This window comes from Lacerta agilis, chromosome 7 (genome assembly GCF_009819535.1).
Source record: "Lacerta agilis isolate rLacAgi1 chromosome 7, rLacAgi1.pri, whole genome shotgun sequence".
Lineage (NCBI taxonomy): Eukaryota > Metazoa > Chordata > Lepidosauria > Squamata > Lacertidae > Lacerta > Lacerta agilis.
In genome coordinates, this window is record NC_046318.1 from 6,813,178 (window position 1) to 6,832,277 (window position 19,100).

A 19,100-nucleotide genomic window follows, 5' to 3' on the forward strand; every position below is an offset into this window, starting at 1 on the left:
GGTAAAGGGATTCCACTTTCTGAGAACATTTGTGCATGATTATATAGCCAATTAAGAGGAGGGCAAACTAGAAAATGGACTCTGGGACAGCCTATTGATTTATGAGGAAATGTTTGTTGGAAGTGCCTTAGTGGTAATCGTTCCTCAGGTTCCTGTACATTTGCCCTGTTATCAGCTTAATGACTTGTGAGGGATGCATCAATACTGAGCCTTCCATCTTTCTACCCTAAAAGACAATTCCTTGCCAGAAAGTGATTTTGTTCCTTCAAATCAGAGCTGGGCTATATATGTGATGTGTCCAAAAGTGCAGTTCTATGATCCCTAGGAGGGTGGCCGAATCTTCCCACTTTTATTTAAACTAAATAAATACTATCCCTAAGTTTAAAACATACTTGGCTCACCAAGTTAAGGGAGCTGAAAGCGGATGTGAGAGAAGCCTACTTTGCCTGGTTCCTTTATGACCAAGATTTCAAACCTAGATAGCAAATTATATTTTTGTTTCTCCTAGTTACCAGTGTGGTAGACTCGTAATCTGGAGAACCGGGTTCGCTTCCCCGCTCCTCCACATGCAGCTGCTGGGTGACCTTGGGCTAGTCACACTTCTCTGGAGTCTCTCAGCCCCACTCACCTCACAGAGTGTTTGTTGTGGGGGAGGAAGGGAAAGGAGAATGTTAGCCGCTTTGAGACTCCTTCGGGTAGTGATAAAGCGGGTTATCAAATCCAAACTCTTCTTCTACTATTAGAGCTCATCCACACTTCCTTTTGTGTCGCCCTTTCTAGGCACAGGCACAGGATTTCCAGGTCTGTGTCCAAGCAGATTTTTCTTTTTTGCCTTGCTGCTTTCCCGTTGGCAACCCACCAGAAACCTGATTGCTGTTTGCTCTGATTCTGCAGTAAAACACAGATTTTTCCCGGAGATTATAGCGGCAGAAGATGAAGAAGAAATGCTCAGACACAGACCTGGAATGAGCCCTAAGAGAAGCTTAACTGTATATTTGACAGGTCTCTAACTCTGAGGTACATCCATATAGCTCAAATTGAATTCATTTTTAATTTTATACTTGCATTCGCTTCACATTATAGGAGAGAAGCAGAACAAAACTATATTTTTTTAAAAAAGTGAGAGCAAAATTACTGTTCCTAAGCAAGTGGAAACAAAGTAAGTATGGGATCAGGCATGATAAAAGTATTATGCTGTATTGCTGCAGTTCAGGGATCTCCTACAACTGGCTGTAGGTTTTTTCCTAATCCTCTGGGCACCATGCACGAATCACCTCCATGCCGCAGAAAGCCCACCTCTCTAAATTTGTAAAGTTGAAATCCTAACTGATGATAACAGGAAAGTGTAGACCCAAACAGAACTGGGAACCTGGACCTCAGTTCAGAAGAACCTGAGTAATCCCATCTCTGAGTAAATAATATCATAGCACGTTCTGCAGTACTATCATCTTGTATCAAATCCTGAGATTTATTATCTGACCACAACAGCTTGTGATTTTACCAGTCAACTGAGACAAGTTTGTCACATTATTACTTGGTAACTGTCGCCCCAACTAAATTTGCTCTTAGGCATTGACAATCCTAACAGCTGTTTGCCACATCTTGGCACTGTGGTCTAAAACCACAGAGCCTATGGCATAGCTGTCAACCTTTTCCTTTTTTGCGGGAAATTCCCTTATTATAGCATTGAGAAACAGCAGGGAGGGTTGACAGCTATGGCCTAGGGCTTGGCGATCAGAAGATCGGCAGTTCGAATTCCCACGACGGGGTGAGCTCCCGTTGCTTGGTCACAGCTCCTGCCCACCTAGCAATTTGAAAGCACGTCAAAGTGCAAGTAGATAAATAGGTACTGCTCCGGCGGGAAGGTAAACAGTGTTTCCGTGCACTGCTCCGGTTCGCCAGAAGCGGCTTAGTCATGCTAGCAACATGATCTGGAAGCTGTACACCGGCTCCCTCGGCCAGTAAAGCGAGATGAACGCTGCAACCCCAGAGTCTTCCATGACTGGACCTAATGGTCAGGGGTCCCTTTACCTTTACCTTTATTACCACATGGAACACAGGTTTATTACCACATGGAACACAGGTTTATTGGATGAGATCCTAAAGTCCTTTGTTACCTCTCACACAGCTTATGTTCCCTATTGTGTTTTTAATATTCTTTTGGGAGCTGCCCAGCGTGGCTGGGTATAAATAATAAAATGTTGTTGTTGTTGTTTGTGGTTGGGGGAGAGCAAGAAAGAGGCTATATATCCTTCTCCCTCTGGGCTTCCCCTCATCTTCTGTCCTCAAATGTTAGATGCCCATTAAGTTGCGCTGGGTACGGAGCCTTGGGGGCATCTCAGGGAGTGTCACAACTATGATATGGAATGAAAGGCGAGATGTGGGGAACGCCGGATTTTGGCATTGCGCAGGGCACCACTGAAATTGGAAACCCCCAAAGTCTGCCACTGATGCTGATCTCTTGAACCCCCTTTCCCCAGTGTTTCAGGCCAGCTAGCCACATTTTTCCCTCTCTTTTTAAATAGCTTATCATTCTTATTGGGACGCGGGTGGCGCTGTGGTCTAAACCACAGAGCCTAGGGCTTGCTGATCAGAAGGTCGGCGGTTCGAATCCCCATAACAGGGTAAGCTCCTGTTGCTCGATCCCTGCTTCTGCCAACCTAGCAGTTCGAAAGCATGTCAAAGTGCAAGTAGATGAATAGGTACCGCTCCGGCAGAAAGATAAACAGCATTTACCTATCATTCTTATTCTTCAAATAGTTGTATATGTTTGAAAATATCCACAAGGTAATTGGGAGAAGGCTGCTTCTCGGTTGTCACAAAGCCCTTCCAGTAAGACCTGTGCACACCCTCTCTGACCACAAACTGGTTTCTCTTCAGCTTCAAGCAAAGGTTGAATGTCTGACCCAAATGGACTGTGAGTGTGTTGCTAAAAGAACTATATTTAGAATGTATATTTCATATTCATTCTGCATGAGCATTTCTAGGGCATCATGCAAACAGTTCATGGTGTGGACATCTTTTCTGTAAGGATTTGTCCTTCATTGGGCAAAGTGTTTGCAGCTCCTTTCATGGCAGAGTTCTTGGTTTTCTCCTTCAGTTCACATCACCTTGTTTGTTGTTATGCCACACGGTTAACCTTTACTGGTCCTTGACTGATTTACTTAAAGATTCAGGTACCTGTTCTGTGCTTGGTCACTAATCTAGACCTAGGATAGCTATTTAGGTTGGTTCTAAGGCCATTTCACCCCAGACAGGGGGGGAAACAGGTCTCCCAACTTGCCAATATGTCTCTTCTGTAATTTTATTTGGAGGAGAGATCTCTGTGTTACCCTTGGGGGCAACATATAGCTATTAATGCTGTATTGTTTTTAACACTTGATTGGGAGCCGCCAGATGGGCGGGGTATAAATAAATTATTATTATTATTATTATTATTATTATTATTATTATTATTATTATTAATATTATTGCTATAGCTGTTGCCAGACAACTGTCTTCTACATGTTTGCATGCACGTGTCTCCCTTTGAAAGTGACACAAAAGGTGAGACTCGTTCCATTGTGGAAATGACAGGGATTATCTTGTCTGCAACAACTGAACAGTCCTTACCATAGTAAAGGCATAAAGAATGCCGGATAAAATATCATTTGTTTGTGTAGAAAAAGCGAGCTAATGTGCCGTAACAATGGGCTATTTGGGATGCATTCATCTATTGGGGTGGGGACGGACGGACCCAGTTGACTATTCTTTCTAGATTTGCTTTCTTTCATTGCGCATGGAGTCATCTGGTTTGCAGAACAGAGATTCTTAAATAGTTGTTCCGGATTTAGCCGCAGCGCATTGGATATTTGTGGGTGGGTTTTCAAAGTGTGGCCACAAATGCTGCAGCTTTTGGAGCTGCAAGTCAGAGGTGATTCCCGGAGGGGAAACATCCCATTTGTCTTTTTTCCGGTTTTCACCAATGGCATGTACTTAGCTAAAATGGTGATTGTCATAGCAGAAATTCTGCCTCATTTGCATTGCTGCTGGTAGAGAGTGGAATGAAAAACAAAAGTGGCTGCTTGCATACATAGAAGACTTCGTTTAAAAAAGAGAAAAGAATGGGACGCTGACCAAATTAATTTATATAAAAAAGGGGAAATTAAGGCCTCCCTACAGAAACAATTATTCTGGAAGGAAGAAACTCATGCCAACCATTAAAACTGTAGATCAAATACCATCTTGTAGGATCTCGCTCCTCTACCTTTTGGCACCGAGAGCAAAGATCTGGAAGTAAGAGACCCTGAAAGTAATTTTAAGAATTATTGAACTGCAGCTGTGTGCATGCAGCTAGCTGGAAAGATTTTTTTTTTGCCCCTAGGATATATTTCTAATTTCCCATGTCATAGAAGGGTAGTATTCTTATTTTCCTAATGTAGCAGTGGCACATGGAGGTCGTCTATTACAGCTCCAATAAGTGAAATGCTTTAGCAGAAAAATGGTATTAAATTGGGGGGGGGGAGCATGTATTTTCTAACGGAGGGCCACAAAATGAAGAACCGAGAGCATCACTGGCCATGAGCTTGCTTGACCACTGTCAAATATTTTGGGTTAACCCATATTCCTGCAATGTTGCCCCCTGGGTTATTTTATTATGTTTGGAGCTTGGCTGTCAGGGATGCTCATCATGTGAAAAGTGGCTACATGCAGGCATCAACAAATCCGCATCAGTTCAAAGCCGACAGAAAAAAATTGTATGAGTTTTGCAATAATAATGATGGTGATAAATCCCCTGACGTAATGTATTTGTGTGGGGCATTTCCCCTAAATAGAGGCCTGACTGTACATAATTTAATGCATTTTTGTACGCTATGTTTGGGTCACAAATGTCAGGTGGTAACCGCATCACCCCTAATTATTTCACTGTATTAAGGAAGCCAAGTTTCTTCCTTGGCCAACATCATAAGTAGATATGTGGGGTTTGTTTTTGCTTAGACCTGCCGTATTTTTCGCTCCATAAGACGCACTTTTTCCTGCTAAAAAGTAAGGGGAAATATCTGTGCATCTTATGGAGCGAATGGTGGTCCCTGGAGCTGAATTGCCCAGGGGCCAAAAGAGGATCATGCTTTTTATTTTACAAAGAGAAAAGGGGGTGTTGAAAGGACCCGCTCAGCAGCTGATCAGCAAGAGATCGGGAGAGAGATAAGAGTCCCCAGCTCCCTTTCAGCCCCGCCCCCTTGCCCAGGCCTCCATTGTTGAGTGTGCTGCAGAGGGAGATTGTTTCTTTCCCCAGTGACATGTGACTGGCTGATTAGATTATCTGTCAAGGCTCCCTTTCCTTTAGAAGCTGCAGAAATGTGAGTTGAACCCGATAAAAACGGGGCTTTTCCTCTTTGCTTTTCCCCCTTTGCAAAAGGAGCTTTGCTTTTCCTTTGCAAAAAAAAGCTGCAAAACTTTTAGCTGATCCTCAAAAAAACAGGGCTTTTCTCTTTGCAAAAAAAGCTACAAAGCTTTTAGTTGATCCTAAAGAAAGCAGGGCTTTTAGAGGAGGAAAACCAGGGGAAAAAATTCTTGTTTCCTCTTCTAAAAACGAGGTGCACCCTATGGTCCAGTGCGCCCTATGGAGCAAAAAATACGGTAACTATAGACCACACTACCTTTTCTGCTTGGTTCACTGAGAGCAGAGAGAGATATGTACCTGACCATAAAGAATGGGGTGGATGTATGAGGCTGCCTTAGACTGAGTTCTACTGTAATGTCTCCTGAATGGCACAGCTCTCCAAGTCTTTCCGACTTTCCCAGGAAATTGCAGAATGCACAAAGAAGTATACATTTCATACAAAAGAGATGTAAAATTTTTGATTCCTGAGTATGCTTTCTGAGATTCCCTCACGTGGATATGCCAAGGACCGAACCTGTGACTTTCTATAGGACATGTGTATTCCACATTCATGGTTCCTCCCCATGGAACACGACAGAGAATACAATCTAAAACATGCAGGGTCCAGCCTGCTTAGATTTTGTACTCTGGCTACTAATCTTGGACTCTTGAACCTTGGTCCTTCATCTTGGATGATTTCTTGCCAACATCGTGCATCATTTTATTTGCATGCCAATTTTCCATACTTCAAACCGCGTTCAAGGTGGCTTACAACCTGAAAAAAGGACAAACATCGCAAAAGTAGTCACAAACAATAAATGAAATGCATCAAAAAGTACACAATGATCCCTGCCCCTAAAAATACCCCAGTCCAAGAGTCTGTTCAGCAGCCTCAGCTTGGGCAGCTGAAGTCAGTCAGAGCCCATGGGAAAATTGAACTTCCAGGACTCACAACCAAGATGGTCCAGCATCTCAATAAGATATTGAACCTCCTACCGTTAAAAGTTTCAATGTTTGAAGAGGCTGGTGGACATGGCTCAGTCTGGGACCAAACAACCACCCTTAGTTGTACTACTTCAGACCACAGTCTGATGTGGTCCAACCCAGTCACAGATATCTCAGACAGGGACCTGGCTTCTCCTCTCTTCCCCAGAGAAGACCTCCGGCCAAGTGCAGGGAGAACATTAGTTCATGCGCCCATTTCCAGTCCCATCATCAATTGGCAGCTGGTGTTCCAGGCTAGAACGAAGGCCTTCTAGAACCTCCTCTGACTTTTCTCTGGGCTGCCCCAGGTGTCCCCTTCAGGAAAGAGAAGTGCTGTAGGCCCTGTCAGTAGCTAAGCCCACCAAGGGCAAGGCATGCTCTCTCCACTGCATTCCCATTGCTCAGCCCCATCAACTTCCATGAGTTGGAAGGGCGACTGGGGGAGTTGTACTGGAGAACCTGCTCTCCTCATTGGGCTCCCCGTATGATTTATAACCCTGCCCAGTTAGGTTCTGCATTGTGCCGGGAGCTTACATGGGTAGAGCAGACTTTAATCCAGCAAATAGCTCAAAAATTACTCAAGGGAAATTATTCAATGACTGTAAATAACGTAGATTGGTTTTCAGGGAGCTCACAGGTTGGGGACAATGTTCTGGTTCAGAAGGTTAAAGAAAGAGAAAGAGGCTTGGCTATTATTATTTTTTAAGGTTCTGCTCTAAGAAGAACTGACAGAAAACATGAGGGTAGAAGAGGAAACATATGTGATAACTGGGGGGTAGATGAATATTAAATTATAGTGTTTGAGATCCTAAATGAAAGAGAGCAGCAAGACACAGTATAGGCTTTAGAACAGCAGGAACCTAAATTAAACAGGAGATAAAGGAGAAAATTGAGTTATTTTTGGCAGTGCTAAAACAGTTGTTTTGAAAGGTGTTTTCTTGAAGGCGTTAAGAAATGTGGGAGTGACCCCTGGATGAAATTATTTCAACAAGGGACATCCTGTTTTGGGGCATGGAATGGGACTGCATCATCCATCCAACTGGAGGATTCTCAGAAATGCAAAGACCCTCCCGTAGAGAGTTGTCATTGTTTGACAGGCTGTTTTAGGACTAATTCATGGTCAGTCAGTGACCACTTACGTATAGAAAAGAAGCATTAGCTTGAATTATTCATTCAAAAGTGCAGGATCCAGGAGAGAAGACAGCAGCTACTGCACTCCTCTCTGGTTGTGTTGCACTGAGCCAAGCCATGGTTTAACTTCATGTGTCAGCTGAGCCAAGGCTCCTAGTTTAGATCCTGGACGAACCACAGAACGCAGACCTTGGTTACAGCTCAGGGTCCGTCTGGAGAGAGCTAAACCTGGGTTTGGATGGCACATTGAGCCAGCACAGCAGCAAAATTACCAGGGAGGAACGAAGCAGACACAATCTCCACTCCCAGAACTCACATGCTCATTCATTCACGTTTCGCTTAGTGTCATATGTGAACCAAACCAATTGGAGTTTCATTTGAGAGTAAGTTATTAATATTAAATAACTTCTGTGCGGGCAGCTACAAAATAGCTGACTTAAGGCATCTGGTCTGCTAAATGTGGATATATTTAACATCCTGAGCTGAAAGAGAACATCTGTGGCAAACTGCTCAGTTTGTAAATTTGAGTGTTATAAGATGGATGCATTCATATACGAATCATATTTATGAACGTTGGCGATATTACGAGCAGGATCAAAAAGGAACTAAGACTTGGCTCATGAGCTCTTACGAACTAACAATACAAGTGCAATCCATCCTGAGGAGTATCTCCATATTTAGAATCTGGTTATTAGACTATAAATAGTTGTTAGTTTTTGTCTAACTTTTCATTGTTCCTTTATTTTTTGCCATGTAGGTGTTATAAAACCATTTTAAAAAACAACAACCCAACCTGTCCATATTGACAAAAAAGGATATTTTAAAAAAAGAAGAAGAAGTAGAGGAAGAGAAGAACAGGACACTATCCTGATAGGGATGTGAATTGCTACTTCCCCAGTGATCAGATTGACCATTTCCTAAATGGGGAGGGGGCAATAATCAGCTGGGGATGAGGGACTGTGTGCAACCGAAAGGGTGCAGCCATTGGCGAGTGAAGCTGGCCCTCAGGTCAAAGGGGGTTAGGCATCCTTGCTTTGAAATTGTTGTTGTTCTTTAGTCGTTTAGTCATGTCCGACTCTTCGTGACCTCATGGACCAGAGCATGCCAGGCACTCTTGTCTTCTACTGCCTCCCGCAGGTTGCTCAAACTCAAGTTAGTTGCTTCGAGAACACTGTCCAACCATCTCGTCCTCTGTCGTCCCCTTCTTCTTGTGCCCTCCATCTTTCCCAACATCAGGGTTTTTTTCAGGGAGTCTTCTCTTCTCATGAGGTGGCCAAAGTATTGGAGCCTCAGCTTCAGGATCTGTCCTTCCAGTGAGCACTCAGGCCTGATTTCCTTCAGAATGGATAGGTTTGATCTTCTTGCAGTCCACGGGACTCTCAAGAGTCTCCTCCAGCACCATAATTCAAAAGCATCCATTCTCCGGCGATCAGATTTCTATTGCAAGGTACATATCACAAAACAGGCAAGGGACACAAAGCACACAAGATATTTAGGGCAAGGCAGGAGACGTTTCTTCAGTGAAGAGCTTTTGTTGTGTAGCAAAGTTCCTGACTTCAGCATATCAAAGGACACCGTCATACTTCAATTCATCACAGCAATGAAAGGTTTATTAACCTTATTCTTGTTTTTTTTTTAAAGAAAGGGAGAAAGAAAATAGAACTTTCAAGGAGACGTATTTAATAAGGGCTTTGGAAAAATTGACGGCCTAACTACAAACTGTATTGAGACGCCTGTGGTGCTTTGATGCCTTTGAACTGCCAGAAAAGCTATTATCTAGATTACATTTTATTATGTTTTCTGGTTTTTCATCCTGATAAGGTTTAATGCAGGATCATTACATATGAGAATAGATTTAATCCTGTTTTCTTAGCAGGCTTTAAGGACACCAAGGGGATTATTCATATAATAAGATGCAAGGTTGCTATGGAAAACTCTATAGCAACCCAACATCTTCACAAAAGCAAGCAGCCACTTGTGACAGCAATCTAAATTTACATTTATTTTAGTGTCATTTTTATCGACACTCTTAGTCTCTCATTTTGACAAGATGCTAAAATATATTTTGGTGCCTTTGCTTGAACAAAATTAACACTGTAGTACTGGAATAGAAACAGTTCATAAAAAATATTGGGAAATAATAATAACAGTAGTTTAGCAAAATAAAATTCTAAACTAACATAAAAGAAATGCTTGTATTTTCCCCACAAGAAAATATTGCTACTTTTTCACAAGCATTATCATTTATCATTTATTATTTACCTTGCAGTAATGTACTTCATAATGAAGTGCGATGTAATAGTCAGAAAACCTGCTGCTAAATATTTGTGCTGGCTACATTGCCCGGCATCAGTGGCATCAATGCATACGGTTTGAAATTAAGAGGCCCTGGTAGTTATATACTGAATACTTACAGCTAATAATACATCAAGCCTCAGGATAGAGGTGTAACAGATCACATAAGCAAGGCATGCTCTATCTAAAATTAAGCACTGATTTTCAAGGTATGAAAAGTGACTTACTTTGACAGAATCGTGCCCTAATTAAATGGCTTTCTTCTTATACCATGAGCAATGTGTGGCAAAATATTTTAATGAGGAAATGAATTGTAATAGATTTTATGCACTCCTGAAATATATGGTTTCTAGCTGTATTCCAAGTTAATATCCAACTGTTCCTCATTCTGCTAGGTGATGTTTTCCCCAGACTTCCCCAGTTAATTCATTCTCCTTTCCACACAAAAAGTCCAAAAGGGATTCTCCAGTTGTTATTATTGTGAAATGTTAAGAATAGTCTTCCTCCAATCCAGTATGTTGAATTTATCTCAAAAAAAATCCAGCATCCATTATTAGCATAATAATCCATAGTTATTTACTAGTTGTATATTTATTAATTAATTCCTACCCAATTCCATATCTTCCAATCCCTTTGTATGTTGACCATGATTTTCCATCCTAATTTTAACAGGAGAGAATGAGAAAAAAGAGGCTTCTTCTCTTTCCATTTATTCCTTTCTTTTTCCAAGTGTATCACCATATTTCTCTCTCTTAATTCTCTCCAAATTGTGCACAGAATCCTTTCTCTCTCAGTTCTATCTCTGCCATCTCAAAATGTTTCTTAATGTCTCTATCAATGGTTTCATCATAATTCCATCGTTTTGTCTGCTTTGACAAAACAAAATCGAAAATTCTTTCTAGTAGCACCTTAGAGACCAACTGAGTTTGTTGTCTGCTTTGCTCTTCCAGGCACCTGTGTGGAGGTCCTCTGCTGCCTCCTGCTTTACTATTCCACTCTCATGTTCTGGCAGATCTTGATCAGTACACCCCCCCCCAAAAAAAAAGGCTCAGTGTATTCTTTGGTCTGGTCTTTCTCTGATCAATTGACCATTTTATCCGTCTTGGCTCTGAGCTCTTTCAATTGCTCATCCAATAATTGCTGCACAATACCAACAATCAGTGCTCTGTTTTGTTAGTTTGTTAACAGTCTCCACCTTGAAAACTTGCATCTGTCTCTTTCAGAAGTAAGTGCCTTCTTTTCACGGATTAAGTTTCATTTTTGCCAGCACTCCACAAAAGGGACGGAGAGTTAAAAGTAATATAAAATGAAGAATCCTAAGAACCAGAACTCCCTTATCCGTTTATAATCTTTTTAAAGTCAGAAACAATTAGAATAAGCTTTTTGCTTTATTTTTCATTCTGTTTGTTAAAGCCTCTTCTTACGCCAGCAGACAGTTTGCATTCCAGTTGAAATATTAATTGGCAGACCAATCACCACTGTCATAATTCATCCCAATCTCCAAAGTAATTAAAAGAAGGGAAATTTAGCTGAACTGATGGCCTGAGGCTATTCAGGGCTATTATGTGGTGTCTGGGCATGATGGTGGTTCGGGAGGGAGAAATGGTTTCCACTGAATGGAAACCTTTAACGGCGCAGACTCATAGCACTCATCTTACCGCTGATGGGAATGTGCCTGGCTCCAGTAAACAAACCATTGGTCACCCATGTTAAACTTCCTTTGAATTCCTGACCTTACCCACCCCACCCCTGGCATGATGTAGGGTGAAAGGTGTAGGGAGGGTGCCCGTGGCTGTCCCAAAATGGCCTGGTGGTCCAAATGGGGAGGTGTGCTGGGGCAATATTGCTCTGTGGGTCAGAGGTTCCCCACCCCTGTTGTAGAGGGGTGCTGAAGCTGAAAGTGCAGCACCTCTGCTAGAAGGCAAACTAATGCACTTCTGTCTGAAGGCCAAAACAGGCCAGGCATTACAGTGGAACCCCGGGTTACGCACGCGATCCGTTCCGGGTCGCTGTGCGTAACGCGTGCGTGTGTATCCTGAATGCACAAAAAAACCAAAACCCGGAAGTAGCGCGATTTGAGCGCTTCTGCACATGCACGAAATGCACAGAAGTGTTCTGCGCATCCGGGGGTCGCACGTGAGTTGCGCATGCTCCGAAAACGCTTCCAGGTTGTGGGTGTTCTTAACTCGAATGTATGCAACATGAGGTATGACTGTATTTGATTTCTCTTTTTGTTAAAAACAGCTATAGGGGAAGTCATACTGGACTGGGACTGGGACACAGACTGCAGGAGTTAAACTCCCCCCCTCCCCACTGACATTTCTCTAATTTTATTCACCTTTCAAAGCTGCTGCTTGACCAAGGCCAGAATATCTGTGGTGCAACTGGAGCAATTGTTTTTTATTAGCATGGTTTGTCTTATTACTGCACTCCATAAGCTTTTTTAGCTGAAAAGTGAGCGCTCTCTCTCTCTCTCTCTCAGTTGTATAGTATACAAAATAAAAATACTGATGCTTCAGGACAGTGGAGTTTCCTCTCGCCCCTGGTGGCTACAAGCCTAAAATAACTCCTTAGGAATCAGCCGCCTGTGCACACTAACCTGGGCATAAGCTCAATTGAACACAAGTGGAATTTATGCATCTGGAACATGCAGTCATCAGGCCAAATTCAGATTGGTTCAAGCCTTGAGGCTGTACTCGTTTGGGAGGGGGACACACAGAAGAACATGACTCTGTATCGTACAAAGATGCATTGCTCCCGTAAGAGGAACCATATTATTATTATCATTTCTTTATTAGTTCATTTATTAAATTCCCACGCTATCCTTCATCTGAAGATCACAGGGCAGTTTATTGTAAAGGGCAGTTTTACAGTATGGCGCATGGTTTCGTGGCTTCCCCGGGAGATGAAGTGAGCAAAAACAGAGATGAATTAAGTGAAAGAAAGTTTAATCTGTGTAACGACACATGTTCAGTGTATTTTCGTTTTTGTTTATTAAAGTTGGCAAAATGTTGTTTTCCTGGTGTTTTGCTGAGAGTTGTGAAACTCTGCCAGCTCAAGAATATTTTATTGTAGTCCACAAAAGCTTATGCTGTAATTACCGGTAATTAGTCTTTAGACTTGCTATGTTGCACCTTTTGGGGGGAGAAAGGGGTCCTCCTTGGGTAATTGCACCAGGGCCCCCAACCACTGTAATCTGACTTTGCATTTGACTCATGGGAGAAAATATATATTTAAAGGTGGACATGTACTGGCTTTACAGAGGATAGTCCTCTGTTAGAAGGTGTTCTGCATTTAGTGTAGTTTCAAGGGAAATAATGCTAAGAAGGGAAGGCAGGAAGGACTTGGAAGTTGCTCGTCAACCACAAGGACAGGCCAAGCAGGCAGTCGGGGGCACCTGGTCACAGTGTCTCCCCCTATGGTATCTCCCCCTTTGGCCAATGGGAGCTGTCACCCAAAATATCTGGAAGGCACCAGGTTGGAGAAACCTGACCTAGAGGAAGGTGCTTCTGGCTTTCTGGGCATTTTATCTTTTTGTCTCTGTCCTGGCAGCAGGAAAATTAAAAAGAGGTGAATTTGGGCCTCTGGTGTGCTTTAATGTAATTTTAGAACTACGTATGCCCTAGCCGTATTTGAGAACAGCTCCGAAATCCTCTAAATATTCCACCATGACTTGAGATGACGGGAGGCTGTGCCTCTGTTGTGCTCTCCCTGTATCATTCTCTGTGCCTCTATTCCTTCCATCCCTCTAAAGCAGTGGTCCCCAATTGGTGGCCCAGGGGGTTCGCCTATTCTGCTCTGGGGAACCGGGTTCGTGTCTCCGCTCCTCCACATGCAGCTGCTGGGTGACCTTGGGCTAGTCACACTTCTCTGAAGTCTCTCAGCCCCACTCACCTCACAGAGTGTTTGTTGTGGGGGAGGAAGACAAATCCATCCAACTGCTCATTTTCCTCATAAGAGAGCCAGTGTGGTGTAGTGGCTAGGAGCAGTAGACTCATAATCTGGTGAACCGGGTTCGCGTCTCCGCTCCTCCACATGCAGCTGCTGGGTGACCTTGGGCTAGTCCCACTTCTTTGAAGTCTCTCAGCCCCACTCACCTCACAGAGTGTTTGTTGTGGGGGAGGAAGGGAAAGGAGAATGTTAGCCGCTTTGAGACTCCTTCGGGTAGTGATAAAGCGGGATATCAAATCCAAACTCCTCTTCTTCTTCTTCTTCTTCTTCTTCTTCTTCTTCTTCTTCTTGGGGGTCTGCGGCACCATTCACATAGCAAAAGCTGCCATAGAGAGTTCAAGAATGTCAAAAGTAGGGGGTCCATGGCATGGCTTTTGAAGAACAGGGGGTTCACAGTACTTAGCTAATTGAGAACCACTTCTCTAAAGCACACAAACACCTCCCCCTTAAGATCTTTTAATTCTGCATATGTTCTTAAGAATCTGCTGTTCTTTACCCTTTAATAAATATTTCCTCCCCCCCCCCGCCGCCATTCTCTTTAAAAATATTTGAATAATTTTATGTGATTTTAGTATTTTAAAAAATGTTTCGGGAGTCCCCAGGGTATTGTTTGGTCTGGTAAAATACCCTAAACACCAGCTGTTGGGTAGGCATGCATATAAATACAGCTTGGATCAAAAGCATTGCGTCATTTGAGATGTGGGGGGGCTCTGCTATTTAGAGCGGGGGTGGGGATTAAAATCCCAGAAGACCTCGGGCACGTCTAAAGCAGCATTTTAGATCTTCGCCTTTGGTTTCAATCTAGGTAAAATTGGTTGAGCTGAAGTCCCATTCAAGTGGCCCAGAAGTTTTCCCACGGCAACTATTTTCAGCTCCTTAAGAAAGCTTCCCACACAGTTGGAGATTTATGGATTTAAGACAACAGAAACATAATAATTAAAACAAAATGCACTATAGGCTTTCTTTTTTTAATTCGCTCCATTATTAATCACCTCATGAGATGGCCCCAAACTGCTCCATTTCTCAGCTGAAGAGAGGCAAAGCACTTTATGTTTGATTAATGGCACTTGAGAACTTGAGGAAAATGTTCATGTAATTTCTGGGTGAGAATAAAACATTACGATATGATGAATTAACCTTCTAAAGAAATTGTTTAAAATCATGCCAACAAGTGTGGGAAATCTTTCTCTCTCTCTTTTAACCAACCACAGAAAATTATATCAATTATAAGGAACTAATGTTTCCATACTTTACAAAAGATATTCTCAAGTAATTTTATTATCCCAAAGTGTCTAGTCTTCTCCAAGTGTAACTTCAAAAAAAAGTAAGCAGGCCAACAGGGAAGGAAACTTCCAGGCCCTTGGTATTTCAGGGGGTGAGATTCAACTGCATACCAGCCAATTCAGATTGCACAATTAAAGGGCCTTCCAGACTGGTATTTTACTGTGGCACATTAGAGTTAGTTGTGGATATATGCTGTATGGAAGTGAGAGCTGGACCATAAAGAAGGCTGATCGCCGAAGAATTGATGCTTTTGAATTATGGTGCTGGAGGAGACTCTTGAGAGTCCCATGGACTGCAAGAAGATCAAACCTATCCATTCTGAAGGAAATCAGCCCTGAGTGCTCACTAGAAGGACAGATCCTGAAGTTGAGGCTCCAGTACTTTGGACACCTCGTGAGAAGAGAAGACTCCCTAGAAAAGACCCTGATGTTGGGAAAGATGGAGGGCACAAGGAGAAGGGGACGACAGAGGATGAGATGGTTGGACAGTGTTCTCGAAGCTACTAACATGAGTTTGGCCAAACTGCGAGAGGCAGTGAAGGATTGGCGTGCTCTGGTCCATGGGGTCACGAAGAGTCAGACACGACTGAACGACTGAACAACAACAACATATGCTGATTAATAAGTTGTTCCGCGATGTGTCCCTAACACAACCACATTATTCCTGTCTGGAGAACCTATAGCACAACACATGCAGGACAAAAAAACCAACAAAAACTGATAGTGTTGGTGATGTGACATGTTACAGGATTTCAGCAGGAAATTACAGGATATGGACTGACTGAAAATGAAGCAATTATATGCCTGCCCCAACACATTTGCAGGTGCAAATAATATTGAAAGTGGGGTTGTATATGACTGCCCTGATCACACTGTGACCACAAATAATCATGAATGTGCAATAGAAAGAACATCTAAAGGGGCCGAAAGTGGATTTGGTGCTCTTTGGTGCTCTAGACTTTTTGCAGTACAGAAAGTGATGGGAAAGTACGTGAGAAAGTGTGGGATAACAATGAGGAATACAGGTGATCAAAAAAATATTTAATTCAAAAGAATGACAAAGTTATATTAAAGTTAGCCAGGAATTTCAGAACGCATCCGTGGTTTTTTGAATTCTTTTCTCTTTACAGTACCTCATCTTCTATATAACATTTGTACCTGGGCAGGACATCTATGACCTGTTGTTGTACATTATGCAGTACTCATCTTGGCACTGTAGATTGATGGCCTCTTCTGACACCATGTTGCACGACATTATGACATTGTGTCCTTTGTTGAGACGGCGATTGTATATTACAGTGTCATCTCTGCAGTCACTATAAATATTTATGCGTGTCAGCTTCCGAACATCTCCTCTCGGCTCTTTTCTCATATTCTGTGTTGATAACACCTGCTTCGGCTTACTCCTTTTTGATGGGCTGGCTCTGATGGGGCATTTGCAAATATTATTTTAGTCTGGTTCAGGTTATCATACATTCTAATACACATGCATCTGTATTTCCAAGTGGAGACTACTAAACTGAGGATTAAAACTTGTTAATTTCCCTGTCATTACATGAATATTTCATTGGCATGATCTCAGTCCCAATAAGAGCACCCGGGGATTCAGACTTGATGGCAGTTCCTGCTTCTGCTCCATCTCTCCTGGGTGCTTGAGAGATCAGTGTAGCTATAGGGTGTGCATCACTCTGGTGTCTCAACCTGTCCTTGGGGCCTCCTACCAGGGCCGTCTTAAAGGGATCAGCCGCCCTGGCGCGACGATCCCTCGGCGCCCCCGGTGGGCCGCCTCTCCGCCCACCTCCCTCCCGCGCTGGCCGCCCCTCGGGAGGGGGGGTGGGCGAGCGGGAGATGAGGGGCGTGGCGCTGCAAGCCGGCCGCCCTCCGGAGCCCCAGCTGGAGCGCTGGGAAGGGCGTGCAAAGCCCCGCGCCGCTCCAGCGCCACGCCCCTCATCCCCCGAGGGGTGGCCAGCGCGGGAGGGAGGTGGGCGAGCAGGGGATGAGGGACGTGGCGCTGGAGCGGCGCGGGGCTTTGCGCTCCCTTCCAAGCTATCCAGCTGGGGCTCCGGAGGGCAGCTGGCTTGCAGCTCGCCCCGCCCACGCACCCGCCCATGGGGGCGGGCACGGGTTGGGGAGGGGGCGCCTGGTATGCCGGCGGGCTCACGGGGCGCCCCTGGGGGGCCTGGCGCCCTGGTGCACCACGCCACCCAGCCCCTATTATGAGACGGCCCTGCCTCCTTACATCAGCTGACCCCTGCCCTTTATCTCACAATCCCTACCCCTCCTCTCCCCTCCCCTTGTGAGCCAGTGTGCTAACCTGCCCCCATCCCCCTCTTCAAATCCTTCCAAAACTGGAAGTCCTCGGGAAATTGCCTGCTACGAATGAATTGGGATGGTGAGGAATTAATTTGAATCCCTCATACTAACCTATGTATGTCACCCCATCCTATTAGCATTGCTTGCCTGAACTGTGATCGCTGCTTACAGCTCTGTTGTGAAAGTAATTTGAAAGGTGGCTTCCTGTGCTGCTTTGTACGGTGTTCCAGGCAATTATTTTCCACCAATACTTCCGGGGATGTAAAACTGGTAACCATTAATAGCACCATGTTCCTTTGTTTTGTTTTTCTTTCTAAAAAGAAAGCTGGTTGACCACATTTAGCGTGTTCAACAAAGAAAACCAGTTGATGTCATTCATCGTGATGCATCCGGATCATAGCTGTCAACTTTTCCCTTTTCTTGCGAGGAATCCTATTCGGAATAAGGGAATTTCCCTTTAAAAAAGGGGAAAGTTGACAACTGATCTGGATCCCTGCTTAGCCACAAGGTTCAGGCTTCCAGGATCTCAAAACCTTCCCAGTTTGTAATAAGAAATACTTCAAGCATTCAGCTTTATGGTTCTGCAAGGAGAAATGGACTCTTTAACCGAAGTATGTTGCCATGCCTTTTGAAGTTCATGCTGAATATAATTTACGTATACTGCTCCTGTCAGATGACAATTAAAGATTCCATAATATAGAACGTGAAGATTATGCAATCACTGGCGTAAATCAATAACGTGCCCTTACTTATGAATGCTCGTGGAATTGTTTGCAGTTATGAATTTGATTACAGCTGTTTTATAGTGATGTGAATTCACAACAGTACCAGAATAAATAATATACAATATTTATTTACTAAGCCAAACAGCCCTCGATGTTGCCGAGAGGAGAGTTTTTCTGTAGGAGCATAGCAGTGTCCCTAAAAATGCTAGATAACACATTTGCTGTCCTGTCTATATTTATGCTCAAATAATTTATTTAAATAATGTTGCTGGTGCGATCTTTATAGCTTCCTGCATTTTGCCACACAAATTTCAGTCTACACTGCAGACGGTGCAATTCATTTGCTAAATGTAATTTCCATCTCTGCATACTAATCGATTTCCTCACAAACACCTGCTATCTGTTATGATAATAAAGCTGCCATTCTAAATTGAAAAGGGGCCAAATGCAGCTTCCTTAAGGAAATGACTTAAGTGTCTTTCAATGCTACTAATGCAGTAATGCTTCTGTAGTGCCAACATTTTTTTTTTCCAGAGCATTTGCATTTTATATCATTTGGTTCTGTTCCATAATTTCTCTGCCTATGCATAGCCCAATGCTAAGGAAAGAATCCAAAGGGGGGAAATTAATTTTCATCTCCAGGCTTTCACTCTAGTACTGACCCGCAGTGTGTGTGCAAATTGGAAGGAAGTAAGGGCACGTTTCTTGGAGACTGGAGATTAGGCATATTGTGCACATTCTCCATGAGGTCTGGTGAATGTGCACAACGGCTGGTTGTTATGCACATTAACCGCTCACATTACCCTCAACATAAATGTGTATAGGGCTGTTATGCAGAAGATGGAGAGACTTGGTTTTGTTGTTGTTGTTGCTTCAGAGGGCAAGATTAGAGCCAATGGATGGAAACTGCAGGAAAGCCGATTTCAGATCAACATTAAGAGAAACTCTCTAACATTAAGAACTTTTCAGTAGTAGAATGGACTGCCTCAGGAGGTGGTGTGTAAGCAGATGCTGGACACTCATCTGTCAAGGACACTGTAGTTGCATCCTGCACCA

The 19,100-nt window shown here is 43.4% G+C and overlaps 1 protein-coding gene across 4 annotated transcripts in view; it reads left to right on the plus strand.

Annotated features, from left to right (window-relative positions):
• ENOX1 (ecto-NOX disulfide-thiol exchanger 1) overlaps window positions 1-19,100 on the plus strand; it is a 104,200-nt gene that overhangs the window by 53,185 nt on the left and 31,915 nt on the right. The gene's annotated exons all lie outside the window — the stretch shown is intronic.